This window comes from Mus caroli, unplaced genomic scaffold (assembly GCF_978045245.1).
Source record: "Mus caroli unplaced genomic scaffold, Mus_caroli_1 scaffold_6, whole genome shotgun sequence".
NCBI classification, from domain to species: Eukaryota; Metazoa; Chordata; class Mammalia; order Rodentia; family Muridae; genus Mus; species Mus caroli.
Genome location: NW_028227261.1, coordinates 74,975,577 through 74,996,991, shown reverse-complemented (window position 1 = coordinate 74,996,991; position 21,415 = coordinate 74,975,577).

The following is a 21,415-nucleotide window of genomic DNA, read 5'->3' as shown; positions in this document are numbered from 1 at the left end:
ATTGGATTTTTTGTTTGTTTGATTTGGTTTTTGCTTTGTTTTTCTGTTTTTTCATGTGTGTGTGTGTGTGTGTGTGTGTGTGTGTGTGTGTGTGAGAGAGAGAGAGAGAGAGAGAGAGAGAAAGAGAGAGAGCAGTAAGTTGGTAACAAAGGAGCTGGAGAGGACCTGGGGAGGAAGGGACAGGATAAGATCAAAATATAGTTTATGAAACATGCTAATAAAAAGAAAATCCTTGGTTTATGAAAAGCATCTATATTTTTCATGCTGACACCTATGACTGTAGGGTTAAATATACTTTCCAAAATTCCTGTCATATCATTAAATCCAACCCATAGGTTTTTTTTTTTAAACGAACGTTTTTATATCAGACTTTAACAAATCACAGGAAAGGACAAGATGTGACCTACTATACTATCTTCAACATAAAGATAGGCACCATTTACTGTAAGAATTTCAGATGGTCTTTTCACAAATGAATCCAGATAAATTATATCATTTCAGGGAAATGTGAGAGTCTAAAGTGGTCTCTTGCTCAGTGTTCTGCTCCCCATGATGATTTCTACAAGAAATTGATATATGGCTCTGAGCAACATTCTCATTCCAGGTGACCTGAGCATTGTCAGATGCAGCACAAGAACTAGAAGTCCATCATTATATGGTAAAGTTTATTTGTCCAAATTAACTATGCATTTTAAATCAATCTTCCATATAAAAATAAATTAGAAAGCCAAAACAAAGAACTGATTCTGAATTAGAAAAATAGTTTAGGAATGGTCTCTAGTACACTAGTTGTTCATTGTCATACCTAAATATTGTTTTTGATCTCTACACAAATAAGGCTTAACTTTGTCCTCTAAATTTCAAGTTACATTCTAATTCCTCACAGAGGCCTCTGGTTACCCAAAGCAGTATTTATTTCCTCCTCTTTTTTCTATCCCAAATAGTTCTTTTGGTTTTTATAGCAATCATTTGTGTCTGAATTGCACAGTTAGATCATTGGAATGAGGTTTTAAATCTATAAATACACTAATACAACCCTTAATAAAGGTATATTGTATAGGAAAGCAGAGGGATGAAAGCAAAGCAAATATTGAATTTACTTCAGACACTAAGGAACAGTGGGACATCTTTACCTATTCTAAATGTTTTCCATCCTCAAATTACATATCATAAGTACATAAAGAGACTATATTCTTTACCCTTCATACAAGTAAATGGGTGGTATAACCAGTTCAGTCGGGTGCAAACTATTAATCTACACTACTTCAATAAACAATGGAGTTCAATTGTTATAGCATGCTTCCAGGGAAACCATAGAACTGTCAAAAGCAACTGTCAGCCACTATATATTATGCCTTGTGGTTTGAATGAGAATACTTATGTTTGAATACTTGGTCCCCACTTGGTGGAACTGTTTCAAAAAAATAGGAAGATGTGGTGTTGTTAGAGAGGGTATACCATGGTGGTGAGCATTGAGGTTACAAAAGACTCATGCCATTCCCAGTATTCCTTCTGCCTTCTCCTTACAGCTTCAAAATAGAATCTATCTTAGTTAGGATTACTATTGGTGTGATAAAACATGATAAAACCTCTTGAGGAGGAAATTGTTTATTTGGCTTACATTTCTACCTCATTGTTCATTATTAAAGAAAGTCAGGACAGGCACTCAAACAAGGCAGAAAAAAGGAGGCAGGAGCTGATCAGAGGGCATGGAGGTGTGCTGCCTACTGGCCTTCTCCTCATGGATTGTTCAGCCTGATTCCTCATAGAAACTAGCACCACCATTCCAATGTGGCACTATGCACAATGTGCTGAGCCCTCCAATAGTAGTCACTAATGTAGAAATGCACTGCAGCCTTACCTACAGCCTGGTCTTATGAAGGCATTTTCTCTATTGAGCTTCCCTCCTCTCAGATGACTTTAGTTTATGTCAAGATGACATATTACTATTCAACACAGGAGCTCTGAGGTGTTCCTGCTGCCATGTCTTCACTCCACCATCATGAACTCCAATGCTCTGGAACCTTAAACCACTCAGTTTTACAAGATGTCTTGGTTAAGGTGCTTTACTCAAGATATGGAACAGTAAGATCCTACACTTAATTTCTACCATTCTAACACATGAATGTGCTATAATTCTAGTCAACAAACTGATTACAAATTACCTCCTGATCCATGCCAAGCTTTCATCATTTTGCTTTACTTTGTTATTTTTATTTCTATAACTATTAGCATTTATAGATTATTTATAAGACTTGTGAGAAAAATGCATTCTCCAAGCCAATGCTGACCTCATTCTTATTTTAGTTTTCTAATATCCCAATGCTTCAGTGGACCTTCAGAGCAGAGCCCGAAGATACTCAAGGTCACGAGATTACTCGGATTTTTAAAAATATCATCTCAAATGTGTGATAAGAGTATACAGATCATGCAATTGGCCTATCAAATGTCTTATACTGTGAGGAGTGCAGGAATCAAAGGAAGTATATTGTGGCCATCTAAAGTTTAGAAATAACAGTAGGGCCAGAGGTCTTCAAATCCTTTAGCAACTGTCTGTCTTTTGTCAATATTAACATTTTATTAAGTTATTTTGTTTATTTACATTTCAAAAGTTGCCTCCCTTCCTTGTCCACCATCACTGTGTTCTTCACCCCATCCCTCACACCTATGAGAAGGTGATCCCCTATCCTCCAGCCTACCCCCAACTCATCGCCAACAGCATCCCTCTTCCTTGGGCCATAAAGCTTCCACAGAATTTAGAGCATCCTCTCCCTTTGAAGCCATACAAGTTGGTCCTCTGCTACACATGTGCCCAGGGCCACAAACCAGCCCATTTATGCTCCTTGAGTTTTGGCTTATCTCTGGGATCTCTGAGGGAATCCAGGTTAGTTAATACTGTTGTTTTTCTTATGGGGTTTCAATACCTTTCAGCTCCTTTGTCCTCTTCCATATTACTCCCTGTCCTCAATCCAATGGTAGGCTAAACGTATCAGCATTTGTCTCAGTATTTGCTGGTAGAGCCTCTCAGAGGACAGCCTTGCAAGGTTCCTATCTGCACACATAATAATTATTGCCTCCGTAATAGCATCGGGGTGTGGTGCCTAAGCATGGGATGGATCCCATGTTGGGGCAGTCTCTGGATGGCCTTTCCTCCAGTCTACTCTATTTTGTCCCTTCATTTCCTTTAGACAGGAAAAATTCTGGGTCAAGGATTTTGAATATACGCAGGTGTCCCCATGCCTCAAATGGGGGCCATGTCTATCTACTGGAGGTGGTCTCTTCTGGTTCCATCTCTCCAGTGTTGGACATTTCGGCTAATGTTATCCCCATTGACTCCTAGTATCCTCTCACATCCCAGATCTCTGGGTGTTTCTAGAGGTTCCCTTTGCCCCTTAACCCCAACTGCTGGATGTTTCCATTCATTCTTTTGGCTCTCTGGGCGACGCTCCTGTCTCTCACCATATGTGATACTGCCCTTCCTTTTCTCCTCCATACTCCCCTCTCCCACCCATTTTCTGTCCTCCTTCTGCCTCCCATGATTATTTTATTCCCCTTCTAAGTGGATTTCAGATACCCATACTTGAGCCTTCCTTTGTGTTAAGCTTCCTACAGTGTATGAGTTGTATAATGGGTATCTGAAAAATTTTGGCTAATATCCACTTATTAGTGAGTATATATCATGCATGTCCTTTTGGCACTGGGTTACCTCATTCAGGATGTTATTTTCTACTTCCATCCATTTGCCTGAAAAATTCATGATGTCCTTGTTTTTAATGTGAAGACCACAGCCATTTTGGTTCTTGAGCACAAGGAAGCTTAATACACTACAGTGCATAATGGGTGCTAAATGAATATTTAATCTATGAATTAAATAAATGAAGGAATCAATGGTGACATAGTAATGAGTAAGAGAAGCCAAGCAATTTTTTGTATATCATATGTCTATACTGGTGCTGGCATTTTTAAATGAGACATTGGAATTTAGAACACAGGAAAAGAAAAAAAATACAAAGTAATATATAAATTCTATTCTTACAAACAAGTTGCTGTGAGTAATAGAAGTAGTACCATAGTCAATGACTAAAATGTGCATTAAAATCAGCTCTATGACTTCATTTAGTTTTTAGAATTTGTCAGTGGCAAATCCTAAATTGAAATAGAAAAACAGCAGTCCTCAAATGATGCATGCTGTGTCTCATATGTGGATTTTAGTTTTGAAACTTTAGATCCATGTGTTATGAAGACCTGTAGCAATCAGGAAACAGAAAGGGGCCATAGAGAGTCTGTTTCCATGCAGGAAACATAGAGCAGTGTGAAAGAGTAAGAATGGAACAGAAAGAATTAAGACAGATAGAAAAGAAAGAGCAGAGTAGAGAAAGGATTATACAGAGGGATAACTGATAGTAGAGACCTTTGATAAGGTCAAAGGAAACCTACAGTTTTAAAAGCTTCCAAAAGTATACAAAAAATTAATAATAACAGGACTTAAATTGTGCTACTCTCTACAGAGGGGTACTTCCTGTTGCCAATGCTGTCGGCTTTCCAAACAAAAGTTGAGTACCAGGCATGAGCTACCACCCCTCTACCTGTTGGTCTGTGGCCATCCAAGCCATTAACATCAGGATTTCTCTTATTCTCCAGAAATAGATGGTAAGACACTATTTCTGAAGAGACCATATGCTTGGGTTATACAATATAAAATAATAAAGCTGATGATCAATCTTGAGACTTCATTCATATGACTAGATTTCATAGCATCAGAATATGCATTCTCTGCTGGAAGAGAAAACTATCACCCTTATTCAATTATGAACCCGGAGAGCTGAAATAATAACTAGTCCAGTAGCTCATTAATTTCACAAACCTTATGGGAATAGCTACTTCCTGAGTGTGCTTAAGACCTGATACACCAGATGGAACTTATGATTGGGCCAAGAACCAGATCTAAGTAGAACATAGGCTATAAGGGAAAACCTACAATTATTCTGCTAAATGGATATAGTGTTAAACTAGTCCTTATGTTCTTAGCTTTTAAATACATAGATTAGTGTACCTCTCAACCTTCATAAGAGAAACGTTGTTCTACAGGAGATGGTAATTAATACAAAGATTCACAATTGGCCAATAACATATAAGAGATTAAAGTATTCTACCCTAAGTGGTATGTCCACATCACACCTTCCCTGACCAAGGCTCAGGAATAATTGAAGAATGGGGTGTGTTAAGAACCATCATTCTTGTAGGATGCTTTAAAACTTTATTTTTTTAACATGATGGGAACTATGTACATATGAACTCAAATGTTTGGAAATGCATATATATGATTTGCAGAAGACCAAGCCAGGCAAAATTCTGGTGTAGATAGGAAGGGCTCATAAATCCCCACATCTAGCTGAGGAACTGCTGAAAACTGATGGCTGTTGGGGAAAGGAAAGTTATGTTTCTTTTCAGGATTGCAATTCCTGAGAGACTCTCTATGCTCCATGTATGGCCTTAGGCACATGCACTTTCTACAAGCACTGTGTAGATTCTATAGGTTTAAAACTCAACATTAATTTTGGTGTAAAACTGTTCAGGGGTATAGAAATGGTTGGAGGGTAAGAACTGGGGAGTGGATATGATAAAAACACATCTTATTTGTATATGAAATTCACAAACAATAATCTTTCAAAATAATAATTAAAAGTAAATTTTAATAACTAAAATAGTAATAAACACAACCTGTAAAAAAATTGTGTGGCTGATTGACCATGTTAATTTGACTGTCTGGAAAAAAAAAAAGGAAACATGAAATACAGGGAAAGAAAGTCAAGCAAAAAAGCAAGCAAAGAGTTATATTCGTCATAGTCTCATGTCTCCCCTGCCAGGATTTATTGTATGCACTCTCATGACATCTCATTGCTGTGCTATTATAAGACAATGTTCTATCAACGCTTGTGTGCTCGGTCATCTGGACCAGAAACCATCAAGGAACAGCAAATGTACTTGTCCAGCAATGTTTGCTGACTGTTTATGGCCAATTGAGGAAGGGAAACATTCACATCCTGGATGTTATTGCAAAACAAAACACTGATTGAAATAATTCAGTCTGTATATTCATTCATTTTAAAGTCAGGATATATTTTGTATTAGTTTTTCGCAGTCTGTCTCCCTACTTAATTTAATTCTCATGAAGCCCCAATGTCTATTTTTTAACATCTTTCAAAAACAAAATTTCAACATTCCAGATTAATAGTTCTCCAATCTCAGCTGCCTCCCTGCTTGCTGGTAAGCCAACAAAATCTGATACCTGCCGGTCATATTCAACTATGCTGTGCCTGATCTGTCTGGTAGTCACAGGTAAAAAGGGAGGGAAGAACCCCCCAGAGATATCCAATCATTCCTCATTTCTTCTGAGGGTATGCAGGTATATGTGTCATTTGGGTTTCATTTGTAAGTGTATGACAAATGCTGTTAATTTTTTTTGTAATAAGTACTCACATATTTAAAGATTATCCCTTGAAAATAAATAAAGCTTTTTAAATTAACAAGAAATTTGTATCCAATTTAAGACTAGAGAAAAAATTTTAAGAAGTTCCCTCTTATCATAGACAACCTAGAACATCTAAGTAAAACCCAATTCACATAGTCTAACCACGTGCCACCAGGTTGTTGTCGAATGTCTTCCTTTGCTTATTCTCTTCGGTGGACTTCCTCCAGATCCAGCTTAGATTATCATCTTGTCTGCTTTCTCTCATTCTCACTGCCTGTATCACATCAGCTTTTGTCCTGGGAACACATTACCAGATGAACTGCTTGTCTTCTATAATGCATTTCTTCCCATTTCATTCATAATAATATATAGCAAATATTATTTATTAATTAGATTATAAACAGTGTGTTAGAGTGTTTTAGTTTCGTACGAATGTACATTTGTACATTCTAGACTAATACTCTCAATGGAGGAATAGATTAAAAGTCTCAAGTTTTAATTATTACATAACTACAATATGTTAGATTTTGAGATTTTACTTTAAATAATCTACCTTGCTTCTTTCTTTTTCCTTTTTAAATTTTTCTTATTTATTTTTTTTTAATCTGGTTCAAGAGAACAAACTCTGGGCCTTCCCCATGCTAGGTAAGTACCTTAAAATATACATCCCCAGCCTATAAAGTCATTTCTCCAATCTACACGAGAAGCTTTTAAATGATTGGTCACACATTAGAAAAGAGAGAAAATAATTGAAGCATGGGTCTATTGGCTCTATTACTCAATATGTCAATGGACAAAGAACAAGTCCCAGTTATAATCCAAGCACAGTGACCTTTAACTATTGAAGGAAACATAAAAACTACGTATATTTAATATTGGTTTTGACTGTAAAAGTACCAAACCCCTTGTAGTAGTGTATGACAACTCACCAGTGTGTACCCCATGAGCACATGACAATAGTATAGCCACAAGTGGTCGGGATTTGTCTTATTACATGATCACTTCACTTTGTATATCTTATTCTTTGCTGCATTTAAAGCTGTTTTCTTAACATATTACATGATATATAAACTAATATAAACAGTCTAAAAGTTTACAAAATGGAAGAAAATAAAAATAACATCAGTGTGGGAAATGAAAAGATCTATATACATTGTGTGTGTGTGTGTGTGTGTGTGTGTGTGTTATCTATTTGCATCTGTTCTAAACAGCTTTGAAGGTACTTATTTTAAAAAAACAGCTGCAGATAGATATATTTATACAAGAACAAGTATAGCAAGCACATAAAAACATTATGATTTACACAGATGAAAATCTGGGTTTCTACTGAAGCATGTTGAGGGCTACATGGTCATCGCTGCTTGCTCTCTGTGACCCAGGCTAGTGCTACTCCCCTCATTTAACAGATAATAAAATTGCTATGCCTCTGGTGATAAACAAAACTAATGGCACAAGTAGAAAGAGGTTTGGACCATTTAACTGCCAGTTGCCTATTTTTAGTATGAAATAAAATTCCATTTTTGACAGAAGAATCCTGACTCAAAGGCATCATGATTGAACATACATGTTGATATCTCTATTTTATTTGCTGAGTCAAGCAAATAAGCACTCAAAATTTCCTGCTGCTGTTTCTAGATTGATTCATGAAAAATAAAACATAAAAATAAAAATAAAAAACCTCTCAGACCAAGGATTTTCTGTTTTTCTATAACAGAAATTAATGTGTCTGATTTTATGGTCCTTAAAATATTAGAGAGCTAACCCTCTATTGGAAAACACTTGCTGTTTTTATCCACAGAATGATCTCTTTAAGGTGCCTTTGATTAGCTGTACCACACAATTATGAATGGAAACTAAATGTCTGTTAAATGTTTTATTAACTTTGCATTGCTATTACATCAGTGCTAGCAATCATCATAAGAAATATGTACCACTTCCTCACTGTCAAGCCTTGAAACTCTTCTTTATGAAGTTCACTGGATCATTTTTATTCCTTGTTTGGCTTCTACATAAAGGTGATTCTTATTGCTTTTAAACTTGTTTATTATAGCTATAGTCCTGTAAATAGGACATTCATTTGATTTTTATTCTGTATTTTTTCAATTATCAAATTCTAAATTCATAGATTTATAAAACTGTTGTTGATGTCATGTTAATGCCTCTTGCAAGAAAATTAAAGCAGGGGTTAAATGATAACAGAACAAAGCTTTTAAAAATGTAACTTTATTGAACAGAAATATTTGAGGAGATATGCCTGATACACAGACTAGTAAAATATAAAAAATAAAGGAGAAAATATCATGTGTATCATTGACCAAACTAGCAGTTTGAGGGAGGCGTTATGTCAATTCTACTTAGTGTTTGTGTATGCATGTGCGTACACATATATGCATGTTTGTATGTGTATTTGCTTGTATATGTTTTTGCACATGTGTGTGCATGTATGTGCACACAATATACATATATTTTGTTTTATTTTCCTCTGTGCTTAGCATTTTTATATGCAATGCCATTCACACTTTTGTGATTTTCATCTGTTTTCATTAGCTGCTTAGCACAAACAGTTCCCAATCTCAATAAACACTTTCTTCTACAGATTCCTATATGCAATTCTTCTATTGACTTCTTAATTCTGAAATAGAGTAATCATATACTAGCCTCAGATATTTTGTACTGCTATGTCTTCAGCCTGAGATTTGATTTGTCTCAGGCACTGACATCTTGGATCATTTGTTTCACTCTGATCTCTCAAGAATGACACTTCAGACAGGGTTTCCTTAGAACCCAGTACACTTCTATACTTACCATACACTTCATTGCAAGACCTACATATTCCCTGACATTATATACTGTTTGCATTATGTATTTACTACTTTGTTTTCCATATTTACTACCAACATGTGAGTTAAAACAGCATCAGTGTTGCATATTTTGTTTACTGCTATTTACCCTCTGCTTCAAAATAGTTTTGAAAACCTATGGACGAATGGCTATTACCTCAATACACAATTTTGAGAGAAATTTATGTCAGTATTTCAAGTATTTGGTTTCTTATAGAAATTTCCAATAAATACTTTAATGAAAAGCAAGAAAAAACCCCCACAAAATACATGTGTTTGAACTTTGTATGGCCATACCTGGGGCTAGACTCCAGAAAATAAAGGACCCTGAGACATCTTTTTTATACTAACTTGGACTAACTTACTGTCTTCCCATGCATTGATAGTAAATGTGTTTTCAGTTGCAATGATATTTGTGTCAGTGAAAGTGGTAGACTCAGAGACAGTTCTTACTTCTTACTTCTGTGTTTTATTACATATTATTATTCAATATTTTCCAATATGACAAGGCAAAAGCTCTCATATCAAGTGTGCAAGACAGCCCAATAGAAAGAAAACAATCCCAAGAGCTGACAAAAGAGACAGAGAGAGAGAGAGAGAGAGAGAGAGAGAGAGAGAGAGAGAGAGAGATACGAGTCCTACTGTTAGGAGTCCCAACCAAACTAACAACCATAACACATATGTAGAGCACCTGGATCAGACCCATCCAGATTTTGTGCTTGATGTTTCAGCCTCTGTGAACTCCTATGAACCCTCCTTAGTTGATTCAGTGGGTCATATTTTCCTAGTGTCCTCTATTCCACCTGTCTCCTATAATCCTTCCTTTTCCTCTTGCACTGATTCCCCAATATCCAAGGGAAAAAGGGATCCAATGGAGACCTTTGATTTAAATTCTCTCTCCACACAGTATCTGTCTGTGGATATCTATCTATTCCTGCTACATTCTGATGTCTGAGGAAGCCTCTTTGATGACAACCAAACAGGAACATATCTATAAGTATAGCAGGATATCATTAGAAACCATGTCATTTTTTTTCTTTCCAGTTATTGTTGGTCCTGCCCTAGGTATCTGGGCTATTGAGTCTCCAGCTCCTGGCCATCCAGGTAGGATGGGACATGAACTTATCACAACGAGTTCTGTGGATCCATTTTCCCAATGTTTATATAGGCAGAACAGGTTATAGGTCAATGGTTTTGTGGCTGGGTTGGTATCCAGGTCTGTCTTTCCAGAGTATCTGCCTGCACCAGCAAGACTAGAACATATGGGTTTAGGCTCCATGCAGGCACCAGCTCAACATCTCTATGTTCAACAGTCTGCATGGATGGTGTCCTCCATACTGGGGCTCCAGTATCAGTTTCAAAGAATAACTTTCTGCCCTAGCATCTGCCTAGGTTGTTTAGGGATCTTCATGGGATCCTGTAGGCCAATATTTCAACCAAATGCAATGCAATCACACCATTAGAAGTATTGCCTGGCTACAAAAGACCACCAGTTCACACTCTATTCTCAAATGCTAGGAGTGTCACTAAGGTCACCCTCATTAAATCCATGAAGTTTCCATTGTACTAGGTGAAACCTAACTTAAAAAATAAAAGGCACAGAGGAGCCACACAAGAGTAGATGCTAGGAATCACAACTTATTAAAATTTCCAGTGTCAGCTCTGAGACACCTCCCCATGTATGATAGGAAGGCCTGAGGTTTCTCTCCCACATTAAAAGGAAACTATTCAGTGTATGGTCACCGACCCTGCATGCCCACTAGAACTGGATAAGACACTATTAATGAAGATATCAAAAACCCAGTTTCAGAATTCAATGAAATGATGCTGGAACATCCATTGGAAGATTTCTCCCCCTTTGCTAGCCTGCATGGTGCCAGAAGTTAAGTTACTGGGCATGCATGTCCTCAGCTTCCTTTGATAAACAAAGCTTCCCTTAAACAGCAACAAATGGGAATACTCATGACTGGTCAAGGTGTTGAGCATAACCAGTTGTTGAATATTTAGCATTAAATGAAACAGAATTTTTATATTATTTCGTCAAGGCTCAGAAAGCATAAAAGATGAGTAAAATATGTAATGGTTGAAGAGGAGGAAGACTGGGAAATGCTATCATATGGGCATGGCACGGCTGTGAAACTCATAAGCTCACTGCAACTGTGATTGCCTTACACAGGACGCCTGTACAAGATTGAGAAAATGAATATATATGGGGAATGAATAGTATATGGGGAAGGGCTTGTATGGCCCTGCCTGGTTATGGTAGTTAAGAGCAGTCAAGCATTTCTGGAGGAGAAAGAGATAATATTTTGTGGTGTAGCTACTGCTGAATTACTCCTACTGCAATGAATATCATTCCACAAATGGCCATGGACATAACCCTGGTTAAACTCGGTAGGTCTAAGGATAAATGCAAAAAATAAAATAAAATAAAATAAAATAAAATAAAATAAAATAAAAGTATATCAAAATTGTATATGGATATGGTTGGAAGAAAGTAGATTTGGTGGAGGACAGGAAGAAAAAAGGGTGGCAGATGTGTCAATAGAATGTTTTATACACAAGTGTAAAATCAAAGCTTACTGCTAAATATTTTCATATGATTTTCTGAAAAACACACATTCATGTAATACAGAATTCACAATGAATAATTAATCATTTGTCACCTGCTAATTATCTCAGATCTGTGTTCCAATAGCCTAGTGAGCATGAAAGCAACAGCATATACAGCAGGGGCTCTGCTGAGACCCCTGGAAGTATGTAAACCAGACAGGAGAGCCTGGGTATACTTCTAAACATAGATGACAGACTATGGTTCAAGGCAATGAAGTAGTGTCCAGAGCAATACCAGTGAGCCTGTCAGGAGCACTTTATCTCTCACAGTAAGATTAAATTATTATTAGTTTCTTATTAAATATGTACAAGTAATAGATAGATAGATAGATAGATAGATAGATAGATAGATAGATAGATAGATAGATAGATACACAAATATACATGTATGTATGTATATATGTCCTTATGTATGTGTTATTAATAGTTTGGTGATCTTTGCCCCTTTCAGCTTACCCTTGCACGTAAGTTGGTCCAAATCATACTGCTAACCTTTGCAATCTACAGAGTGTCCTTACCCTGACATTAGTCAAGTTCCTAGCCTCCTCACTCAAAACTCAATTTCACCCACCCCATGACTGTTGAAGGAACATATGTCCCTAACTTGTTTTCTTGTAACCCTTTTGCTACACCTTTTTGAGAAATAGAGACTAACTTGCATTGTTAAACCCATCCATCTCCCCCATTGAGTGTCCTGTGGCCCCTATCCCTAGGTAGAGATACCAGATTCCTGGAACTAATTCTGTATAACCATGCCAGCTACATCCATCTATAATATATATTCCTGGTCCCTTCCCTAGACAGACATGAGATTGACATTATCAATTTTATCCATTCCAATGACTACAGGACCACTTCTCTCCAAAAAGTAATATTAAACCCAAATTGGCAACTCCATTCAACCCCATGACTCACTTGAGATTCACACTGTCATTTTTCTAACCGCCCCCCCTTTCTTCTTCTTCAGGTGGGGATCATAAGATGACATCACCATATTCAGCAGTACCCACCTAACAGAAAATCCTGATTGCCTCCTGCACACTCCTCAAGAGATAAATCATGAGAATTCTATAACTCTACAGAAGGCATACTCCTAGGCTTAGAAACCTCAGTTATCTTGAACTAAACCAGTGCTACTTCTCAAATTCCATTCAACTATTAAACACTGAATACCTCCTCCTACCTTCCCCCTGCCTAAAAAAAAATCTTTGAACATCAATTTGTTATAAAAAGCCAAAGATAGAATAGTGATATCTGGAACATATTTCATAATAATAAAGGCTGCATGTTACATGAACAGTAACCTCACAGGCAACATCAATCTAAATGAAAAGAAATTCAAAGCATTTCCACTAAAATCAGAATCAAGGCAAGGATGTGTACTCTTCCTACATCCTGTACAATACAGTATTTGAAGCCTTATTTGGAGCCATAAGACAAGGGAAGGAAATAAAGGGCATACCAAAAGAAAAGAAAGATGTCAACATATTTTTTATTTTCAGGTTATACGAATTTATATGTAAAATGCTGAAAGACACAATCACAGAACTCCTACAGCTCACAAATATATTTAATAAAGAAACAGGGCAAAAGGATAATACAAATTTATCAGTAGCCTTCCTCTATTAAAAATAAAAATGATCATTTTAAGATAGAAATCAAGCCAAGCAATAACTGGCCCAACTTGAGACCCTTTCCATTTACAAGTACCAATCACTAAAAATATTAATGATACTCTGTCATCCTTGCAGACAGGAGTTTAGCAAGGCTCTGAGAAGTTCCACTCAGCAGCTACTAAAACCGACTATTTAAATAAAGACATCCAGAACCAAACAGTGGATGGAGTTTTCAGACTCCTAAGGAAAAATAGGAGGAAGAATTGTGGGCTCCCAAGGGCACAGTAACAACACAGAAAAACGAACAGGGTCAACCAACATGGAACCTTGGGAATCACAGAGACAGAACCAACAATCAAAGAACATACATGGGCTGGACATAGGCTTCCCTGCACATATGTAGTAGATATGCAATTTGGTCTTCATATGAGTCCTGAACAACCAGAGTGATGGTTATCCAAAAAGTTGTTGAGTGTATATGAGATATGTTCTTCTAGCTGGACTGCCTTGTCCTTAGTGGGAAAGGATGCATATAGCATAACAGAGACTTAATGTGCCAGGGTAGCAAGGTATGGGGGAGGGAAATACCAGCTAGTGGAGAAGGGAAGGGGGATAGGAAAGGAGTGTGAGAAGGGGTGACCTTGAGGGGCAGGGAACAGGATGTAAAGTGAGTAAGTAAGAAAAAAATTATCTCTAGCTCCTTCATTGGGGACCTTGTGCTTCATCCAATGGATGACTTGAGCATCTACTTCTGTATTTGCCAGACACTGGCATAGCCTCACAAGACACAGCTATATCAGGTTCCTGTCAGAAGGCTCCTGGTGGTATCTGCCTAGTGTCTGGGTTTGGTGGTTGTTTATGGAATGGAACCCCAAGTGGGGCAGTCTCTGGATTGTCGTTCCTCAGTATCTGCTCTGAAGTTGTCCTTGTAACTCCTTCTGTGGTTATTTTGTTCCCCCTTCTAAAGAGGATTCTGAGCTTCTGGGCTAATATCCACTTATCAGTGAGTGCATATAATGTGTGTTCTTTTTGTGACTGGGTTACCTCACTCAAGATGTTATGCTCCAGATCCATCCATTTGTCTAAGAATTTCATAACTTCATTGTTTTTAATAGCTGAGTAGTACTCCATTGTGTAAATGTACCACATTTTCTGTATCCATTCCTCTGTTGAGAGACATCTGGGTTCTTTCCAGATTCTGGCTATTATAAATAAGGCTGCTATGAACATAGTGGAGTATGTGTTCTTATTACATGTTGGAGCATCTTCTGGGTATATGCCCATGAGTGGTATTGCTGGATCTTCCTGTCTAATTTTCCAGACTGATTTCCAGAGTTGTTGTACCAGCTTGCAATCCCACCAACAATAAAAAGTTTCCCTCTTTCTCCACATCCTTGCCAGCATCTACTGTCACTTGAATTTTTGACCTAGCCATTCTGACTGGACTGAGGTGGAATCTCAAGGTTGTTTGGATTTGCATTTCCCTGATGATTAAGGATGTTGAACATTTTTACAGGTGCTTCTCAGCCATTCAGAATTCCTCAGTTGAGAATTCTTTGTTTAGCTCTGCACCCCATTTTTAATAGGTTTATTTAGTTTCTGGAATCCAACTTCTTGAGTTCTTTATATATATTGGATATTAGCCCCCTATCTCATTTAGGATTGGTAAAGATCTTTTCCCAATCTGTTGGTTGCCTTTTGTTATTATTGACAGTGTCCTTTGTCTTACAGAAGCTTTGCATTTTGAGGTCCCATTTGTCAATTCTTGATCTTACAGCACAAGCCATTGGTATTCTGTTAAGGAATCTTTCCCCTGTGCCCATATCTTCAAGGATCGTCCCCACTTTCTCCTCTATAAGTTTTAGTGTCTCTGGTTTTATGTGGAGTTCTTTGATCCACTTAGACTTGAGCTTTGTGCAAGGAGATAAGAAGGGATCAATTTGCATTCTTCTACATGCTAACTGCTAGTTGAGCCAGCACCATATGTTGAAGATGCTGTTTTCTTTCCACTGGATGATTTTAACTCCTTTGTCAAAGATTAAGTGACCATAGATGTGTGAGTTTATTTCTGGGTCTTCAATTCTGTTCCATTGATCTTTCTATCACTGTACCAGTACCATGGGGGATCTGAGGCTCCATAGTAGGAACATCAATATGAGCTACCCAGTACCCCCAGGGCTCCTTAGGACTATACCACCAATCAAAGAAAACATATGGTGGAACTTATGACTCTAGCTGTATATGTAGCAGAGGATGGCCTAGTAAGTCATCAATGGGAGGAAAGGCCCTTGATTCTGTGAAAGCTCTATGCCCCAGTATAGGGGAATGCCAGAACCACGAATGGGAATTGGTGGGTTGGGGAGCAGAGGGAGGTGGGAGGGGATAGAGGATTTTCAGATGGGAAATGGACAGGGTGAGTGAGGGATGGGGTTGCTATCCCACAGTTCAAATTTGTTCCTGTCTAAAAGAAGTTCAGGGATGGAAATGGAGAGAAGCCTGAGTAAAAGAAGGTCCAGCAGCAGGCCCAAGATGGGATCCAACTTAAGGAAAGAACCCCAAGGCCTGACACTATTTATGAGGGTATGGAACACTCAAAAAGAGTACCTATCATGATGGTCCTCCAAAAGACCCTACAAGCAGATGAAAGAGTCAGGTGCAGATATTTGCACCCAACCAGTGGACCCCTGTGGTTGAATTAGAGAAAAAGCTGGAAGAAGCTGAGAAGGAGGGCGACCCTGAAGGAGAACCAGCAGTCTCAGATATCCTGCACCCATGCAGTATACACCAGTTGATATGAGGTCCCCAACACATATACAGCAGAGGACTGCCAGGTCTGGGGTGGGTCAAAGATGATGTACCTAACCCTCAAGAGACTGGCGTCCCCAGGGAAATTAGAGGTCTGCTGGGGTTGGGGAGGAAGACATCATGGAGACAGGGGGTGGGGAAGAGGTATGGTATGTGGAACAGTTGGATGGTGGAACAAATTTGAACTGTGGGATAGCAACCCCATCCCTCACTCACCCTGTCCGTTTCCCATCTGAAAATATGAAGGGGAAAGAAAAGAACGAATGAAAAGAAATACATTTTTAAAATAGAAAAATCAAATAAATCACACAAAAAACAGAAATCAAGGAATCAATATTTCCAGAAAACCTTCAAATATATTATAGAATAAATCTTAGTAAGGAATTGAAAGACTTCAGCAGGAATAACATTTTAAATACTGAAAAGGAAATTAAATAAAATATATAAATGAAAGCCTAAAAATACCTCCACGCTCAGTGACTGGCAGGATTTTTACTGTGAAAATGGCCACCGTACCAAAAGCAATCTAGGAATTCAGTGCAATGTCCATCAAAATTCCAGAAATTCCTTGCAGAAATTAAAAATCCAATCTTATATTTCATGTGAAAATGAAAAAACCCTAACATAGCCAAAATATACTGAACTCAAAATTTCTACTTATGAATTACCACCCTATATTTCAAGTTATACTACAGAACTACAGTAATGAAACAAACCTTGATGCTGACATAAAAACAGTCATTGATCAGTGGAATAAAATTTTAAAGCTACATACCATCATAAATTCCCTGATACAGGAAATGACTTTCTGAGCAGGATGCCCATAGTAGAGTGTTGGCATTAAAGCGAAGAATGAATTAATGAGAGTTCGAGTGGAGGTTTGAATGAGAATGTCCCCCATGGGCTCATGTGTTCTCAAAAGTGAGGTCTTGGTGGAAAAGGTGTTGCCTTGGGGGAAGTACATCACAGGTAGTGGCCTTTGAGATTTCAAAACCCCATTCTAGGCCAAGTCTGACTCTCTCCTCTTTTCCTCCTTCCCTCTGACCCTCCATCTCACTCCTCTTTCTCTTTCTCTTTCTCTTTCTCTTTCTCTTTCTCTTTCTCTTTCTCTTTCTCTTTCTCTTTCTCTTTCTCTTTCTCTTTCTCTTTCTCTTTCTCTTTCTCTTTCTCTTTCTCTTTCTTTTCTCTTTTTTTCTCTTCTCCTCTCTCTCTCTCTCTCTCTCTCTCTCTCTCTCTCTCTCTCTCTCTCTCTCTCTCTCTCTCTCTCTGTCTCTCTCTCTCTCTTTCTCTCTCTTTCTGTATTGCTCCATATTGTATATAGACCAAGATATATAGCTTTCAGGTACTGCTGCTTCACCTACATTTCTGCCTTCTCTTGGCCGTGATGATAAGGGACTGACCCACTGAAACTAACTGTAAGCAATCCCCCAATTAAATGCTTTATTTTATAACAGTTGCTTTGCTCCTGATGTCTCTTCAAACCAATAGAACTATAGCTTAGACCTGTCATGAGACTAAACTGTTTATGAAGAGTAAGAGATACCATTACTCAAGTGAAATGGGAGAGTACAGAAAAGAAAAATAATCTGTACCAGTTATGATTCATCTAAGAGCCTAGAATATAATTAGAACTCAAAAATCTAAATATGAAGAAATACAAAATCCAAGTAAATATTGGGGTTTAAAACTAAACAGAGAGTTCTCTAAAGATTAAGTATAAATAATTAATAAACTCTTTAAAAGGTGTTCAACATCTTTAACCATCAGGGAAATAAAAATTATAAGTACCTTGAGATTTCATCTCACCCTGGTTAGAATGTATAAGAAAGAAAGAAAAAAAGAAAAAAAGAAAGAAAGAAAGAAAGAAAGAAAGAAAGAAAGAAAGAAAGGAAGGAAGGAAGAAAGAAAGAAAGAAGAGAGGAAGAGAGGAAGAGAGGAAGAGAGGGAGGGAGAAAGGAAGGGAGGTAGGGAGGGAAGGAGGGAGGGAGGGGAAGATAGGAGGAGAAAAGAGGAGAGGAGGGGAGTGGAGGGGAGTGGAGAGGAGGGAAGAGGAGGGGGAAGGAGAGGAGAGGAAAATGGCAAGGCAAGGTAAAACAAAACAAGACATGTTGGAGTGATGATGGAACAGTTGGTCACTGCTGGGTCAGTCACTAAATAGACCTACTTTAGGATATAGCCACACCATTCTTGAAACACAAAGATCTCCATGTCCTAAAAGTAAATACATGGTCACCCATTTTCACAATGTAAGCATGAAATCAAAGAATCCAGACATCTATCAACTGATAAGATGTAATGAAAAATGTAAATATGACACATTGTTATCATTCAGCAAGTGCTTAGCTTAACTAATATTACTAAGCAATTCAAAAAATAAAATTACAAAACTCACAGGTAAGTAAATGGAGTTGTAAACTATTTTCAGTGAGGAAAATCAAGTCCCAAAAGAAACACATAACATGACTCCTCTCATCATTGGATGCTAGGTTTGTGTAGAGGTGTACCAGGGAAAGAAAGACCAGTGAGAGTAGGGGAGTCACTTTGACTACCCTGACCAGTCATTCCAGAAGAGGTTTTGATACTGCTATTTTGTTAATCTATGATTCTTGTGAGGAGCATTGTTAATGCAAGTGGCTTTACTTCATTTAAGAGATGACAAATGACAGATAGAGTAATAGACTATATATAGATGACAGAAGATATAGATGATATATAGATAGATGATAGATCTATCTATATATATAGAGAGATAGATGATATAGAAATAGATAATATAGAGATAAATAGATGATAGGTATCTGAACTTTCTATATGAAAATCTACACATGTACTTAGGTGCATTTTATATATAATTCTAGATAAATTTGAAATTTCTTGAACCTTGGTGTTATTTGTTCCCATTCTGCCTTATCTTTCCGTATTGGCCTTTCTTCCCACTACCCAGTTGGATGCTGCTCCCTATTATTCTCTTTTCCACTTCATATCACCTATTTCTCTCACAAGATGCCACCCATCACAATCCCTTTATTCTTGCAGAACTTTTGCAGCTACACCATGTTGTGTAGTTACATCTGAAGATTTAAATCTAAGAACCACAGATAAGAGAGAGCAAGTTACTTCACTCAATATAATCCTTTCCATGTCTATCCATATACTTTCAAATTTCATGATTTTGTTTTTTTCTTTACAGCTGAATACTTTCCATTGTGTCTCTGTAGCACATTTTCTTTACGTATCCCTCTGTTGAAGAACAGTTTGTTTGTTTCCATTTCCTGCGTATTGTAAATAGGGAGGCAATAAACATTGCTGAGCAAGTATCTCTGGAGTAGAATGTCAAGACCTTTGGAAATATGCCAAGGAATGGTACAGCTGGGCCATATGCTAGATTTATTTTTATCTTTTTGAGAATTTCCAGAGTGGCTGCACCAATTTTCACTCACACTGACAGTGAAAATATTAGAATACTTTAGAAAATCTCCATTCTTCTTAACTGGTGGAGCAAAGGCAGACATGTTTGGAATTCCAAGAGCTATAATCAAGGCTGGCTTAGTAGGACTTGCCCATTGATAGCATGACTATCATGAGAGCAACCACCCTCTTTCAAAATGCATCAAACCCCACTCCACAAGATGAAATTCATACCTAGCACCATTATTGGAAAAAAAAAAAACTATGGCTAGACAGGTCATAGAGCCTAGATGGAAACCTATCACTGTTATTTTGCTAAAAGGATATAGTATTAAACCAACTGTTAATGACTTATTTTATTCCCATAGCTGAATGTTTTCCCTGAGAGAAGTTTCTATGTGAAATCAATGATAATTTACACAGAGACTCACAATGTGTCAAGGTACAGAAGATAAAAGACTGTGTGCTGCTCAACAGTAAATGGAACATCTATATCATACCCCTTTCTCCAATGGCTAAGTGATGACTACAGAAACAAACAAAAAAGAATATAAGAGCTAGGGGTGATGTATGACTAAAAAGAAACTATGTTTACAGCAGGGCAGGTCTCATGTTCTTGTATATGTTATCTCAACTGCTGTGAAAGCTCATTTCAGTCAGCCTTCAGCATGATGCCCACCCCTTACTGCAGGGTTATTGGCAATAGGTAGCTTCAGGGAAAGAAAGTCAGTTTTCTTTAAAACTGTAGGCTCTGCTAGGTAGACCATACTCCATTGAAAGACCATCTATCCGAGAGTATAGGAGCATCAGAAATCAGACTTGATGGATTTAAAAAAAAAAAAAACAAGAACTAATTTCAGTGAATATAGAAAGGATATGGGAGGAGTTAAGAATGAAACACACTATAGGAAATTCTAAAAGAAGAAAAATGTAAAAGTAGAAAACTAATTCACATCATTACCTAGCTGTGTGTCTGCTTTACCACCAGAGTGCATGGAGCACCAGAATGCTCAGGGGAAACAGAGGTCCTTGGTCCTTGCTTCTCAGGGCATCCCCTCACTAGGCAAGAAGGGGAAGTCAGAGTCCCAGATGAGGGGTGACAACCAAGTTTGATTCCCAGTAAGTGCAAAGAAACTGAGGGACTGGATGGGCCTTCTCCAGGAAATTTAACCTCTTTACTTGTTCAAACGGCTATATTTGATGGAAAATATGAATACATACACCTTACTCAGAGTGAACCAGGAGTTAAATACCTTTTGTGGGAAGGAATGCCAGAAAGGGAAGCTCATTGTCTGAACACTCTTGGGGCCTGTCTAGATAACTCAGTAGGATGGATAACTCCAGATTCTAATGCTGCATGACTGACTGCCATGGTCCTCTCAGTGGATTGACATGGTTATATGTTCCAAAACAGGTAGAGTTTGGCAGAGATCTCACCCCACACATATGATACTCAATTCTGATTTCATGGGGTTTGGGCTCACTCAACCTTACCAGCTCTTCTGTCTGTTAGCATGGTCCACTTGCCCTATAATTAACTTTCCCTGTTCAGGGTACCCTGCAGAAAATTTGAAAAGCTTTGTGGATATGAAAGACTTGGTATATCCCTGTTCCTGAACCATGATTTTTACAGTCTATGTTTGCTGGAGGGTGGTTAATAC